At 39.1% G+C, this 15636-nt stretch overlaps 1 long non-coding RNA gene across 1 annotated transcript in view; it reads right to left on the bottom strand.

Moving 5' to 3' along the window:
• LOC141276968 (uncharacterized) overlaps positions 1 to 15636 on the bottom strand; it is a 137994-nt gene that overhangs the window by 72616 nt on the left and 49742 nt on the right. The window contains exon 2 of the long non-coding RNA XR_012327456.1: positions 13139 to 13226. This is a non-coding gene — a long non-coding RNA (uncharacterized lncRNA). The remainder of the gene's footprint in view (positions 1 to 13138; positions 13227 to 15636) is intronic.

Raw genomic sequence — 15636 nt, 5'->3', positions numbered from 1 at the left:
GGGATAGAATGAAGGGGATGTGTGAAGATTAAGCACAAAGTGGAAAATATAGAAGTTGATATGCTCTCCTCTCCTCTCCTTAGCTTCCTATTCCAAAGCAGCAGTATTAAGTTGGGGGAGAGGAAAATCTCAAACTTCAAATGAAGTTCAGAGTTTTTATTATTAAACTGGGCTGCACCTTTAAATTGCTGAAATGAGATTATTCTTATGACTTGAAGTGACTGAGGACTTTTGATAATCTAAGAGTTACTAGAAAAATCTATGAGACTTAAGCAAGCACAATGAGTTGTTCTGAAGGGCCACAGGAGGAAACAAAGTTATTTTATGACTGCACCCTGTTAAGTCCAACTTTTGCTATGTGGCAGTTACACCTGCCTAGGACACTATAAAGAAGGATGAATAAAAGCGGCCCAGGGCTTCCCTGGTGGAGCAGTGGTTGAGAGTCCGCCTGCCGATGCAGGGGACACGGGTTCGTGCCCCGGTCCGGGAAGATCCCACATGCCGTGGAGCGGCTGGGCCCGTGAGCCATGGCCACTGAGCCTGTGCGTCCAGAGCCTGTGCTCTGCAACGGGAGAGGCCACAACAGTGAGAGGCCCGCGTACCGCAAAAAAAAAAAAAAAAAAGCAGCCCAGGCTGTTTAAAGACTACAAAAATGAAAAAAAATTTTGACTTCCTCCCAGTGGCTATCCAACACAGAGCTCTTTCCTCCACCTCCATTTAAAATTTTAAAATCCTACCAAGAAGAGACTCTTCTATTTCAGAAAGATTTTTGGCCAACATCATCTCTGTCAAAACAGATAACCATCCAGGCTCCCAAGAGTCAGAAAGAAATGGTTGGTGGAGAGAATATATTTGTCAGTGGTGTCACCATAGGACCTAGGAGTGAAGACATCCCTCCCAGAGTGGCTTGATGTAAAAGCAAAACAACTTGGCTCCTTCTTCTATTGCTCTCTGATATTTATAATTCAGCTACATCTCCTGAGGAGTAACCAGAACCACAAAGCAATAATTCTCTGATCTCTGCAATTACTACGGAGGAGACATTTGAAAATTCAATATCTACAAGTATCTAGGAGAGTTAGCTATGCAATAGCCTTCTCCCAGATATTGACAAGCTGGTGCTTCTGCCTCCTTCAGGGGTTTGCTCCAATGTTACTTTCTCAAAAAGGCCTCATCTGAACACTGTATCTAAAATTCTCAACTCCCAACAGGTCCTATCTCTTTTCACTGCTATCTTTTTTATTTATCTATAATATTACATACTTTACTTATTTATCTTGTCTATCTTCACCAGTAGACTCCATAAGGGCAGGAATTTTTGCCTAGTTTGTTCACTGTTGAATCCCCAGTACCTAGAACAGTGTGTGGTAGATGGTAGGCATACTTGCTCAATAAATAAATGAATGAATTGAAGAACTGAAAACATAGTAAGAGTCCATTAATGGTGATTTTTAAAAAAAAATAAATTACAGCAGATCCATAGGAGGGCAGTATAGAATAAGGACTCTAAAGTCAGATTACCTGGAATAAAATTTTGTCTCTGACACTTGCTATCTTTGTGTTATTGGGAAACTTACCTAATCTCTTAGTGCCTCAGTTTTCTCATCACCAAAATGGGGATTATAAAAGTACCCATCCCTTAGGATTGGCATAAGTATTAATGAGATAATCATATTAAATGCTTAGCACAGTTCTTGACATACAGCAAATAGTTAAATAATGTTGACTCTTATTACTACAATGGAATACCATGCAACCATTAAAAGCATGAGGCTGATTTCCATATACGGACATGGCAAGATCATAGATGTTAAAGAAAAAAAGGTACCCCAAAACAAATATGTATAGTATGATCTCACTTATGTGTTTTTTAAAAATCCCTGTATGTGTTATATGTGCATAGATTAAAATATACAAAAGAAATCAAACCAGACTTCTATCAATGGTTGCCTATAATGAAAATGATATGGATGTCTGTGAAGGGGACTTTAACTTCCTGCTCTCCAGGGCAAACATTTCTACACTGTTTGAATTGTGTGATTGAATTATTTACAATGGGCACAAATTTATTCCGAGTTTCTGGTATATAAAACTTTAAAAATGGGATGAAGGATCCCTTCTTTGCCTGCCCACTGAGCCTGCCTTCTGAGACAATTGTCTAGATCTGTAAGGTATGGTGTTAAGGGTGTTGGAAAAGATCTCTGGTTAGACTTTTTATCAAAGTATATTAATCTTTTAAAATTCATTCCTCTGTTGATAAGCAAATATTTAAGTCCCTTTCTACGATTTGTATTTTCCCCAAGTATAAAATCAGATTTGTGTGAGAGTAAAGAATAGGTTTTTCAAACTATACTCACTGTCTCCCTCCTCTCCAAGATTCTGAATCACTCTCTTAGATGCCATGCCCCTTTGTTTCTCTTCCTAAATTGTAACCTAGAAACGTAAATCAGTCTTAATGTCTCATTTTCACCTCAACATCACAAATGCCTGATCAATGAGAGCAGAACATCTTCTCGAAGTAGCAGCTCTACTGTGACCATCTTCTTTCCTGTTGATAATGAATAACCCTCCCTTGTTCAAAGAACTTGAGTCTTTTCTGACTCTTCTTTTCTCTCATTTCTCACATTCAGTCCATTTTTAGTCATCAGAAAGTCAACAAATGTTTTTTGAGAACTTACTGTGTGCCAGGCACATTCCTTGGGGTTGTAGAGACACAAGAGTAAATGGCCTTTGTCTTTGAGGTGCTCACAGTCTAGTGGGGAGATAGACATGTAAGCAAACAACACATTCTACAAAGTGTATTGGAAACACTTTCCCTCGATAACATCTCTTGTATTCATTCCTTCTGCTGCCTTGCTTATCAAAGTCTTTCACCTGCAATGGTTCCCTAACTCATCTCTCTATTTTCAGTATCTCCCATTCTAATCCATTCTATACAAGGCAGCTCAATGAATCTTCTCAGATCATCATTTTTAGTTTACTCTGTGATTTTACATGATTTTACTTTTCTCCAATGCTCAAAAATCTTCTTAGTTTCTCATTACCAATACTGCAACATACAAAAATACATTACTTCGGGGTCAAGGCTAGTACACAGTATACTCTCAATAAGTAGCTGATGAATGAATAAATGAATGTTGGATGAGTGAATCTGGACTGAACCTCCCTATTAAGACTTTTATTTTACAATCATATGGCTCTAATCATACTACTTTATCCACATGGATACAAATCTTGTCCTAAAGGCACATTAGCACATTCCTGCCTCTGTCTCTCACTAGTTCCACTCTTTCTGTGTCCCTGGGAAGCCCTTTCCAAGTTCCTCCTAATTGCCAACATGCGCAAGCTCAGCTCTGGACCCACCTCTTTAGTGGAGTCTTCCCCAAACACCACCCTCTTCCAAAACTCCTTGTTTGAGCCACTCATTTGCTGCTTTGGAATATGCTACTGGGAATTGGTATCTTTTGATAAATATGCCCTGTCTCTCCAAATAGGATCCCCATAATTTATCAGCTTCTCTAAAACTGGAACTATAATTGTTAGCTCTCATAAAATTGTTTAGAGGGCTGAAACAATTTGGGAGAAAACAACATTTATTCACAATAGATGAGAATGACACATTCCCAGGTCTACCTCCATTGCAGACTGAACAAGGGATCTGACAGGAAATCATGAGGCAGCAGCCCTCATGAACATGATAATGAACTGGGAACATACTGATCAATGTCTTCTTTCCCATCGACACAACAGAATTACAAATCTATTTCCAGGGACAGCTCGATCAAACCCACAAGCTGTCACTGGGCATTTCATCATTTATTTGGTTTGATTATTAAAGATTCAGTCATGCTTAAATTGGGAAGTGGGAGAAAAGGACTAAGAGCCCTCCTGGGCTCTGTGCTAAATTGAAAAGCATCTCCCTGATACAACTCTCTGTGACCTGCAAGCTTTGGAGAAGAATCAAGCAGTGAAATCCATGTTTTTATTCACATTTTTATTCTCATTCCACAGCATCATCATCTACTCCACTCCAAAATTCAGGAGCCACAGGGCATAGAAATGACCTGTTTAACTTGTAACTACGAAGAAACTGAGAAGGGCCGGATCCACAGGCAAACTGAGTTTTTGCAACATCACCACCCATGCAGATGCGAAGCCCTCCCTGACCAACTCCACGGCCACTCTGTATCACAGTGCTCTCGGCTCATCCTAGCAGGACACCTAATGCAGTGGATTCACACTGCATATGCCTGTGCACCCCAAAGAGAACAGATCAGGAATGGAATTCCTCAAGATCCGGGCTTTATCCTTGTAATTTCAGTCCTCAGAAGAGTGTCCAGCAGAGAGTAGACCTGCAATGTTTGACCTGAACAAAAACTAATGACTTCTTATGATTTTCCACTTCCGACTATCCTAACCCCATTTCAGAAAACAGAGGCTGCATGCGGCATCTTGCCACAGGACAGCAGGGTGCACACTGCAGCTATACTGGTCTAAATGGAATTTTGAAGATCTTTCTTACTACCTATTTTATAACACATTGAATTAATCCTCACAGTAACCTGTGAATTTGGTACTATTATTCCCATTTTACAAGTGAAATAACGGACTAAGGGAAGTCCAGAGTAGTAGGCAGAATAATAACCTTCCAAAGATATTAATTCCTAATCCCTGGAGTCTATAAACATTACCTTATAAGGAAAAAGGATCTTTGCAGATACCACTAAATTAAGGATTTTGAGATGAAGAGATTATCCAGTGGCCCCTAAATGTAATCACAAGGGTCCTCATAAGAAGGAAGCAGAGGGAGATTTCACACACACACACACACACACACACACACACACACACACACACACACACGAGGAAGCAATGTGACTACAGAGGCAGAAATTGGAGTGATGTAGCCACAAACCAAGAAATACCAGCAGCCGCTGGAAGCAGAAGAGGCAAGGAACCAAATTCCCTAGAGCTCCCAGGGAAGTGCAGCCCTGGTGACACCTTGATTTGGAGACAGTAGAACTGATTTTGGACTTCTAGCCCACAGAACTGTAGAAGAATAAACCTCTGTTGTTTTCCGCCACAGAGCTTACGGTAATTTGTTATAGCACAGGAAACTAATACATTGCATACTTGGCTCAGAGTCAAATAAGAGGTTCAGCCAGGATTCAAATCGAGGTTCTCTGACTTTAAAGCCCAAACCTGTTTCCCTGTATCTCATGCCAGGGATGCTCGGAACGTGACTCAATCCCAGACTATGACTAGGAGCTTTGGGACGTGATAGTAGCTTTCCAGCCTTCCAAAGTGGAAAGGGTGGCTGACTCCTTCACATGGAGCATATCTTTATCTGACATGCCCAGTACTATATTGAAGTATATATGTATATACTGACAACCTTAGGAATTAGATGCAATTGTTATACCCATTATAAATGAAAACATGAAGGTACAGAGAGGAGGGTAAATTATTTACCCAAGGTCACACAAACTTTAGGAGGTTATCTGCATATCTAATAATAAATATGGCAGGACATTTTTAAAGTTTTAACTGTGTTCAATCCCGTTCCCACATCAACTCTCCCCCTCCCCAGAATTTCTTCAAAGGTTCCACAGGGTGTCTCTCCTGACTCAAGCAAGGCATTATGAATCACCTTAGGAGTATTAAAGCAGAGAAGAGAGGAGAATGAAGTCAAATATTTTTCTCCTGTTTGACAAGTTGAAATGCAGGTACCAGATGGTACAAATTAGGAAAAATAGAGGATCTTTGGTCCGCTATGTCATTCAGTCCAGAAAACAATTTCATGGCTGGGAAGGAGTGAGGCGAGATCTCATGGGTGGGAATGGAGGGCCACTGAGAGGCTGCCCAGCTTTGCCCCCGGGAGCTTCATGACGGCAGCAACAGCACTCAGGCCACAACAGTCTGGGTGCTCCCCACTGGCTGACTGACAAGCAGGAGTTCAACTCGCTTCTCCATTCCCTTAAACCCATTTCATGTGGACAGTCACCTCCCCTCCCCTTCGATGGCTTGGGTCACTCACACAAGTAACCATAAACACCTGGAAAGGAAGATAGGGCCCTGACACCTGGGGGGAGAGGGCAATGGGGTAAGGAGAGCCCCGAGGACTGAACCAAAGTATTTTTGTGGTCTCCCCTGAAACTCCCTGCCTCCTCTCACCCCCACTCCCTCCATTATGGCAATCAGCAACCAATCCATTAAACTAAGAATACGTCCAATGGACTCACTGCACACCATAAACTGTGGAAGAACCTGACTCAGTGGGAGTCCTCTGTGGGGAATCTGTCACAGAATGTGATACTGACTTGTGGTCAATGCCTTCTATTTCTCTAAAGTACTCAGAGATTGTGATACTCGGTCCGTTATTTAATCATACAACATATTGTGGGGCTTCTCGGGTCATTTTGCAGCTATTTCTCTTCTCCCTCATTCCCCTTTGACAAATGATTCATTAGCAAACCAGTCGCAGGTATGGAGCAACGCACACCTTTAGCCTCCCTTCCATTTACTCCACCAACGACAAGGGTCTCTTCCATTTAACCCAGTGCCAGGCCTAGCAGCAATCTAAAGAGCTGGAAAGGGCAAAGCACCAACTACAGTACGTAAGGCTTGGTCTGCTGGGGGAGGACGAAATAGCAAGTTTGACTTTTAGGCTTATGCTAACATGGAGGTCACCAGCGTTCACTTAGTCAAAGACCTTTTCTGAACCATCTCAAAGAATTAACATCTCCTGCCATAAGCAAACTCGGATACTTTTTTCAATCTACAAAACCAGACTCAAAGTATTTATATATTTACTTCTAAAATGTTTTTTAAAAATTGTATTTAATGGAGATATTTGAGGGACTCCAAAAAAAAGGTAAATGGCATAATATTCCATGAGAGGAAAACATTGAGCAACCAAGATATCTATTGATCGATTGATAGAGAGATATTTATATTTTTACATATATATATATATATATATATATATATAACAAACCTCAATTTGGTTAGTGTGGAATGGTGTTTACAATATATTCTTCTATTTACCACCATCCCACAAATATCTTGACCAATTTTCTATTGTATATTATATGTTCAGCCCCAGACCAGGTACCAGGGAGAATAAAATTTGAGTCACTGACTTTCTAGAGGCAACTAGTTCTCATTCTAATGCCCACCCAAGGGGAATTTGCCCTGCCATAGTCACTCACATCTTCTCCTTAGATATCCCTGGCACATTTGATCATTCCAGCTCACAGGCAAGGCCCCTAAAACGACCATCTCTGTCCTTTGGGACAACACAGCTTACAGCGCATGGGAATCACTAAAGTCTGAGTTACTCTGTAGGAATGTCCTTGAGAAGAAACTACAAGCAGCAACTAGCAGTGTCAGTCTTAAGGTGTGTACTCTCCCACTCTCACCATGGGAACATTCTTGCTCCTCTTTAAAACTCTCCCAGCTAGCTTTTAAAAAGTCTCTTCTACAGTGCTTTGGATGAATCACTCTTGTAATTCTTATTACCATTGTTTAATATTTACTAAGTGTCCCTACCATATGAGATCATGAAGTTGCTTGACATGTATATATTTGGCAGAAATATTCCTAGTGTAGTTAGTCATTGCCAATGATCTCCCAGTGTTGGCAACACCACAGAGGAAATGTGTACTTGACCTGAACTCTTGAGTGTCAATTCTTTTAAGTGTAAACGGAACAGAAACCCTCCATCAGAGAAGCATTTGCAAACAGGATACCAAGTAAGAACACAAGCAGCAGATGGGGCTTGAGAGCCATGAATGAAAAACCCAGGATGCGTCCAAACTCTAAATAATTATTGACTGAGCTCCACGCCGTCTTAATGACTTTTACTACCTCTTGGTTCTAATTCGAAGGGCATATTAAAGCAAGCAACTTTGCAAAGACCAGAGGGGCTAGAATAGTAAACTACTACCCATAGCTTAGTAATCATTATGCATTAATTATTCAGGAGCTGGAGCTACTCTTTGCAAACATTAAAACCAGTGACAGCAAAGAAATATGCTTCCATGTGGAAAATGGAAAAGAGTACTAGTGCTATTTGGGGTTGATGCTGGCATGATATTTAGCAGAGCAAAGCATGACAAGTTTAGTAGATAAATAACGTGATGTAGTATCATGCAAACTGTTAGCAATGTATTGGAAGGCTCAAGTATTCCCTATAGGGCATTTACATTGGATTTGTTATGATTGCAATATCTGCATAGCGATGCATTACGTGTTTTATTCTCTTTATTATATGTTTTCATTACTTTGTGTGTTAGAGTGCAATAAAGAAAGCTGAAGCAATAAAGAATGACTGATAATAATAATTCTGCAAAGATTCATCTTCCTTTCTAAAGCAGTTCCAGAGTCAGAAGAACCAATAGCACCCAATCGTCTGTTCCTTTGTTAAGATTTTATCCTCCTTTCTGGTAAAGAAATTGTAATTGGTTTGGAAACAGCTTTCGGTGACAGCTGGCTCTGTGTGGTAAAGGAAGAGGAAAGTAGGGGAGACTGTGTTTCATTTAGATGCTGAATCCCGCATGCAGCTCCATTCTCTGCTTCTCTCTTTTCTTTCATATTCTACAACTTAAATTTATCAGACGTCCTCTTTGAAACAAAAAATAATTTTCCAGTATCTGTACTGTTGCATTCTCTCACTCTGACAGCTTATCCTATGTTCTAAAGTTTGTTTCAACCTCTTCTCAAGGGTCTCTCTGTAGTAGCTCTAAAACTGAGATCATTGGAGTCAGGAACTTAACAGATGTTAAGATGTGTGTTGGGTAGGGGAAGAGTCCCCACCTAAGTTTAAAATGAGGTTCAGAGAATTAGATATGGCTGAGCATTTGCGATGAGCTGGTGAACAGGTCTATAAGGAGTAGATTTTTCACAGTGGTTTTCTTTGGGGAATACGGCTTATTTGTGGGTATCCAAGGAAGTGATCGGACTGGAAATACAGACTAGTGTTTGGGGTGCTGGAGAGAGGAGCTGCACACGGAAATTGAATGAGAAGGACTTTGGAGAACCAGGAGAGTAATAGCGTTGCTTGGGTGGAAAAAATACAACACAGAGTCAGAGCAAACAGCATCCTCTCACTTCTATACCAAGCACAGACTGGCTCCAACCCAGTCAGGATGCCTGGGAACACCGCATCACCGCCGGCTCCTCAAGGGTTTGCAGCTCTGAAAGTACAGAGAGAGAGCATCTAGTCCTGGTCATGGAGATCAACACCTGCAGGAGGCCACCAGCCTTGGATTCATGAAGAGGCATAGCCTAATGACTCCAAAAGTGACACACATCAACCAGTAGCACGGCGCAAAGAAGCAGTGTTGAGGACACCTGGGAGACCTCCCAGAAACACTGAGGGGAAATTCTGCAGGAAATTAAGGTCTTGTATTATGTCTGTATGGGCATGAGTCAGTGAAATTTGGGTTATAAACATGAAGTGGCTTTATTTGTACCCATAAACAGATGAGTCTTTGGGGAAACTTAGGTTATGTAATGAAGTAAAGGGAAAATTACATTTGTGATTGCAAAGGGCAGGCAGTCACTCTAAGGATAGGATTTTCTAAAAGGCCCAAGCAATATAAACAACCCACAGTTAACCACACTCATGGCACAGAGTCAGGTCAGGCCAGGGAGCCCTCACATATAGGGGAGTCATTGCAGAGGATGACGGAAAGGATAGGGATGCCAAGGGATCGCATCAAACCTAGAACAGTACCTATAAAACATTGGTCACAAAAGAAATCACAGAGAAAGCTTGTTAAAGTTCAGATTGCAGGGCACCACTCCCCAGAGGTCCTGATTCAGTCAACTCAGATATTTCACAAGCTTCCCTCCCAATAGAACCTTGACAGAAGTGGTCTTCAAACTACTCTTGGATAAACATCATGACAGGAGTATCTGTTAAGGCCATAGTCTGTATTGTGAACCTAGAGGTAGGCCAATGTCAACGGAATCACCAAGACTGTACCCAGAAGGGATAGAACGCTGTGTAAGGCAGAGAGTAAAGTAAAGAAGACAGCATGGAATGCTGTGACCAGACACAGGGTCAGAAAACAGGAAGCTAAGAGAAGCATAGAGAAGACTGAAGTGTGGAACAGGGCCATGGACAGACAGGGTTGTAGGTCACAACTTTTACGTGGTGCCCCTGGGCCAATGTCAGAGGGCCTCATGTTGGGCTAGACAGTGGTGGAAAACCTTCAAGAGATAACTAGATCTGATCAGTTATTTTGAGTGTTTTTGTAGTCATTGTGCGGCATGTTGTAGGCATGTTTTTAGGGACACCAAATTGATTTCTTAAATACATTTCTCTTAACTAGTAGACTCATTTGCTGTTGAGTTGTAGGTATTAGTTTGCAGATCTGATTTTTGAGAAGCTCTTTACTTCTTCATAGATGTTCGTCCTTAGAAGTTAGTTTGTGAGGCAACCTGGTATGACAGAAAGAGCATGTGCTTTGGAGGCAGAAAGTCTGGAATTCTAATTCAGACTCTCTCCACATACTGGGTGACACTGAGCAAGTTATCTGACCTCTTGGGGCAACAGTTGTCTGTTCTACAAAATGGGGATGCTTGTACCTAGCTTTGCATGCATTAAATAAAATAAAATATACAAAATAAAATAAGTTATGAGGCATTCCTCACAGTGCTTAATAGGCACTGAATAAATGGCAACCGTTACTATTATTACCAGACTAGTCTATAGCCTTGAATAGCTCATCTTTCTAAAACTGTGGCTAGCAGATTATTACGCTTTTCCAAATTTTAAGTAAAAACTGAACTATTTTTTACATTACTTCAGCATAAACATTTACTCGTGTTTCTGTTACATTAAAATAGGATATATGATTAACGTGAGTTTTACAGAAATGTTAACACTTGTAGAAGGTTATTCTTTTTTTCACGTGTTTAATCTAATCCTGGTTTTTCTTAGACTTAAGCAGAATATGCTTTTTATACAGGTAATCTTGGATTCACATACGCCTGTTTTCTGTGCATCCCCTAGATACAGATGGCTACTTGAGAACAGCAGGCCCATATAGACCACCTTAGGGTCACAGAATCTCCCTGTCTCCTTGCTGTCATTTCTTACTACTAGTCCTCTTTATCTTCTCCATTACTTACATAAGTCTAAGTCCCACCAGCAGCAATTTTATTCTTTTTCCACCCCAGAACTAATTAGGAGCAAGGTGGGAAATGACAAAAGCATGGTAGTAAACTAGAAGAGGAAAGTTAATCTTTATGCAGCTACTCTTTGCAGCTTTCACTGTATTGCAACATCTTATAGTTTATGGCTTACTAGAATATGATTGGTAAATTCCATAAAATGATGAATTTATAATGTGCTTTGAAAGTACAGAGAAAGAAACAACTATAGGAAGTAAGTTCTGTATGGCTTCAAAGAGGAAGTGATATTTAATCAGGGTCTTGAGATTATAGAGGTAGAGGAGAGAGTCAAGAGCATTTTAAGCAGTGTGAATAGCATGTGCAAAGAAAGTAAGAACAAATACCAAGTGGTTAGAACTCCGTGTGTGTGTGTCTGTGTGTGTGTGTGTGTGTGTGTGTGTGTGTGTGTGTGTGTGTGGAGGTGGTGACGGAGGAATGGAGTTGAGAACAGAACGCAGATTGGGATTGGACTGGACTGGGAATAGCTTTTATTCCAAGCTATAGAGTTAGCATTTTATCCATAAGATTCAACCGGCTTAAAAAAATTATTCCAATGGCAATATGTGTATAAAATTGTACAGAACAAGAATAAAAGAGAGGAGACAGTTAAAAGCCTACTGCAATATCTTTTAACTATTGATACATCTCACAGACTCTTCCCATACTAATACAAAGTAGAGGTGATCCTACAATTGAAGAAAAGGAACATCAACAATCAGCATCCTGTTTTGGTAACGCAGATTATCAGTGAATCAAAGTGACACTCAGCCTTTGTTTATGCCCAAATTTCATTTAAGATCTAGAACTGCAATATACACACTACTATATATAAAATAAATAACCAATGAGGACCTATTGTATGGCACAGGGAACTATACTCAATATTTTATAATAACCTATAAGGGAAAAGAATCTGAAAAAATAGATATATATGTACGTATAACTGAATCATTTTGTTGTATACCTGAAACTAACACAACGTTGTAAATCAACTAGACTTCAATTAAATAAATAATAAAATTTTTTAAAAAGATCTAGAACTGCAGATTCTGCTCACTTAAGAGGTATTTTACTTTTAAAATAAGTATATTTCATTTGAAAATGGATTTTTCAGCTTACTTTATCAAAGATGTTAGTCACCTAGACCTACAAAACTAGGGTTCTGAAGCCAGCTTCAATGTGATTCTCACTGTATGTTCAAGCTACTTAGAGCTCTTATCAGAAGCTCCACATCACCATAAAGGGGTTACAATTTAGACAAGGGGACATAGCACTAGATCTACAAAGCTGCTGCTGTGACCTAAGGCAGAAGAAACGATTACCTTGAAATTTCATAGGATCCATAAACAAAATCAGACTGTTTACATTTATAGAGTCTTCAGTGCCCCCAAAATAGTTGCAGTTGCCTCCCTACCCCTTAATCACACAATCTCCATACTTTTAGACAATTAATGATCAAATTTTCATTCAACCAAATCACTGTTTGCCTTCAAATCCTAAACTTATTACCAAAACTAGCTTCAGTGACCCTGAGAAAAATTCTCAAGAAATTCTTGCCAAGTGAATTTTTAAACAATAAAACAGAATACTTTAAACAGAGAGAAATTTTACTTTGATCTCTTTTGTGAATCACTGAAATGAACATGGGCTTAGGTCTTCTCATTGTCAGGCTTGTTCAATAATATTCTTCATATCTCTCTACTTATCAAGAAAACTGACAAAATCACCATCCATTTCCGTTCCAAATTATGGTTTTATGAAACTTTCATTTCATCATGGGTGAAATACCATGACTAATAAAAAAATGACTATGTGTTTAAATGCTGCTTATATTGTAGCAAACATCATCACTTTCTGATGAGTAAATTCCATCAAAGAAACAAGAACAAAGCAAAAAGTTGTTTACTTTCAAAACTCTAATCAATCCTTTTTTAAAGACAATAAAAGTTCTGACCTCAGCACTCTTTACTGGCTTTTCCTGAAGTCCTCTTCTTCCTTTGATCTTCTTTCTTATCTTCAGTTCCACCGGAGATGACTCTATCCTGAAGACAAGATGGAAGCATGAAGAGATAAGAGACTTGGACTCCAATTCCAGAAGATCTTAGTTCAAATCTAATCTTTGCCACACAAATGCTTTGTGACCTAGAGACAGGTAATTAACCATTCTGCCTCAGTTACCTTGGATGTAAAATGAAGGTAAAAATAACCTGCTTCTTAGAGGGGTATGTATCTGTGTATGTGTATTAAACTGTGTTCAATAAACACCTTGATAATTTCGTTACCTTAGCGGGGAAAGCTCAACCTACTTACTGCACAAAAGGAGTCTGGTCAAACAAAATTTAAAAAGAAGGTGGAAGAAGAAGATCCAAATATATGTAAATAGACTCAACTGTCCAACTAAGACAAAGAATGTCAAACCATATTTTTTTTAAATAGTCACATCAAAAAACAAAATTTACAAAAGGAACATCTAAAGCAAAAAAAAACACAAAGAATTAAAAGTATAGAAAAATTACATATTAAGTATGTACTAACCAAAAGAAATATGGTATAATTAAAATAATATCAGACAAAAAATAAGCTTAAATGGTAAAAATCATTGTTAATAAAGAGGGCTTTTACGTATTAATAAAAGTTAATTTTCCAGAAAGATATAAAAATTCTAAACCTGTATGCACACAATAAAATACCTTCAAATATGCACAACGAAAAGTTACAGAGTGAAAAGGAGAAACTGACATATCAACCATCATAGTAAAAGATTTTAACACAACTCTCAGCAATTTAGAGATCAAGAAAGCAAAGAAAGAGTAATAGAATATCTGAAGAACAAATAATCCCTATATTAATACATATTTACGGAACATAGAGAATAAACATTCTATTGAAGTATGCATGGACTATCTATAAAAACTGACCATATAAGGAAAATCTCAATAAATTCTGAAGAATCCTATCATAATCTGCATTCTCTGCATTAAATTCTAATTTAATCTAATAATATTAAATTAGAAATCAATGATAGAAAGATTTTTTTAAAGCCCATGTATTTAGAAAGTTAAAAATATGCTTCTAAATAATTCATGGATGAACGGAGAAATCATTCTAAAAATTTAGAACAATAATAAAAACACTACATAGCAAAATTTGAGGAATGCAGTTAGGTTTTTATGGCAGCTTTATTCATAGTTGCCAAAACTTGGAAGCAACCAAGATATTCTTCAGTAGGTAAACTGGTAAATAAACTGTGGTACATCCAGACAGTAGAATATTTTTTGGTGCTAAACAGAAATGAGCTATCAAGCCATTAAAAGGCATGGAGGAGTCTTAAATGCATATTACTAAGTGGATGTAGCCAATCTGAAAAGGCTATATACCATTTGATTCCAACTATATGGCATTCTGACAAAGGCAAAACTATGGAGACAGTAAAAAGATCAGTCATTGCCAGGGGTTGCAGGAAGGGCAGTGTGGAGAGATGAATAGGCAGATTACAGAGGATTTTTAGGGCAGTGAAAATGCTATATATGATACCATAATAATGGACACATATTATTATACATTTGTCCAAACCCACAGAATGTACAACACCAAGAGTGAACCCTACTGTCAACTATGGACTTTGAGTGATAATGATGTGTCAATGTAGGTTTATTGACTTTAACAAATATACCGATCTGGAGAGGGATGTTGACAATGGGTGAGGGTCAGGGAGGCAGGTAATATATGGGCAACTTTTGTACCCTTTTCTCAATTTTTCTGTGAATTTAAAAGCAATCTAGAAAAATTAAGTCTTTAAAAAAAATCATAGACTCATTAATGAGAGCAGACTGTATTTTTGTCACAGAAAGGGAAGTTGTCTCTCTTATCACAATGAAGACATGTGGTGAGAAGAACCAGTTGTATGAACTTGGATAAGCCATTTATCCTCTCTAATCCTCTGTTTCCTACAATTTAAAGTGAGGGTAGGGTTTCTCTGGTGGCGCAGTGGTTGAGAATCTGCCTGCCAATGCAGGGGACACAGGTTCGAGCCCTGGTCTGGGAAGATTCCACATGCCACAGAGCAACTAAGCCCATGTGCCACAACTACTGAGCCTGTGCTCTAGAGCCTGTGTGCTACAACTACTGAAGCCCACACACCTCGAGCCTGTGCTCCACAACAAGAGAAGCCACCGCAATGAGAAGCCCACACACTGCAACGAAGAGTAGCCCCCGATCGCCATAACTAGAGAAAGCCCGCACGCAGCAACGAAGACCCAACACAGCCATAAATAAATAAATAAAATTTTTAAAATAAATAAATAAATAAAGTGAGGGCAGTAAGTCACAAGAATTAGTTACGTTCAAATCTCATGCATTTTTCTTAGTAGGAACCTAATAAAGTGAGCTGTATTCAATTAAATGAAGGTGAAGTTGTCTCCAGCATATAGAAGACCAGAATCATCCTAGCTG

This window comes from Tursiops truncatus, chromosome 18 (genome assembly GCF_011762595.2).
Source record: "Tursiops truncatus isolate mTurTru1 chromosome 18, mTurTru1.mat.Y, whole genome shotgun sequence".
NCBI classification, from domain to species: Eukaryota; Metazoa; Chordata; class Mammalia; order Artiodactyla; family Delphinidae; genus Tursiops; species Tursiops truncatus.
The sequence above is the reverse complement of the archived record's forward strand: the minus strand, read 5'-3'. Positions and strand labels throughout refer to the sequence as shown.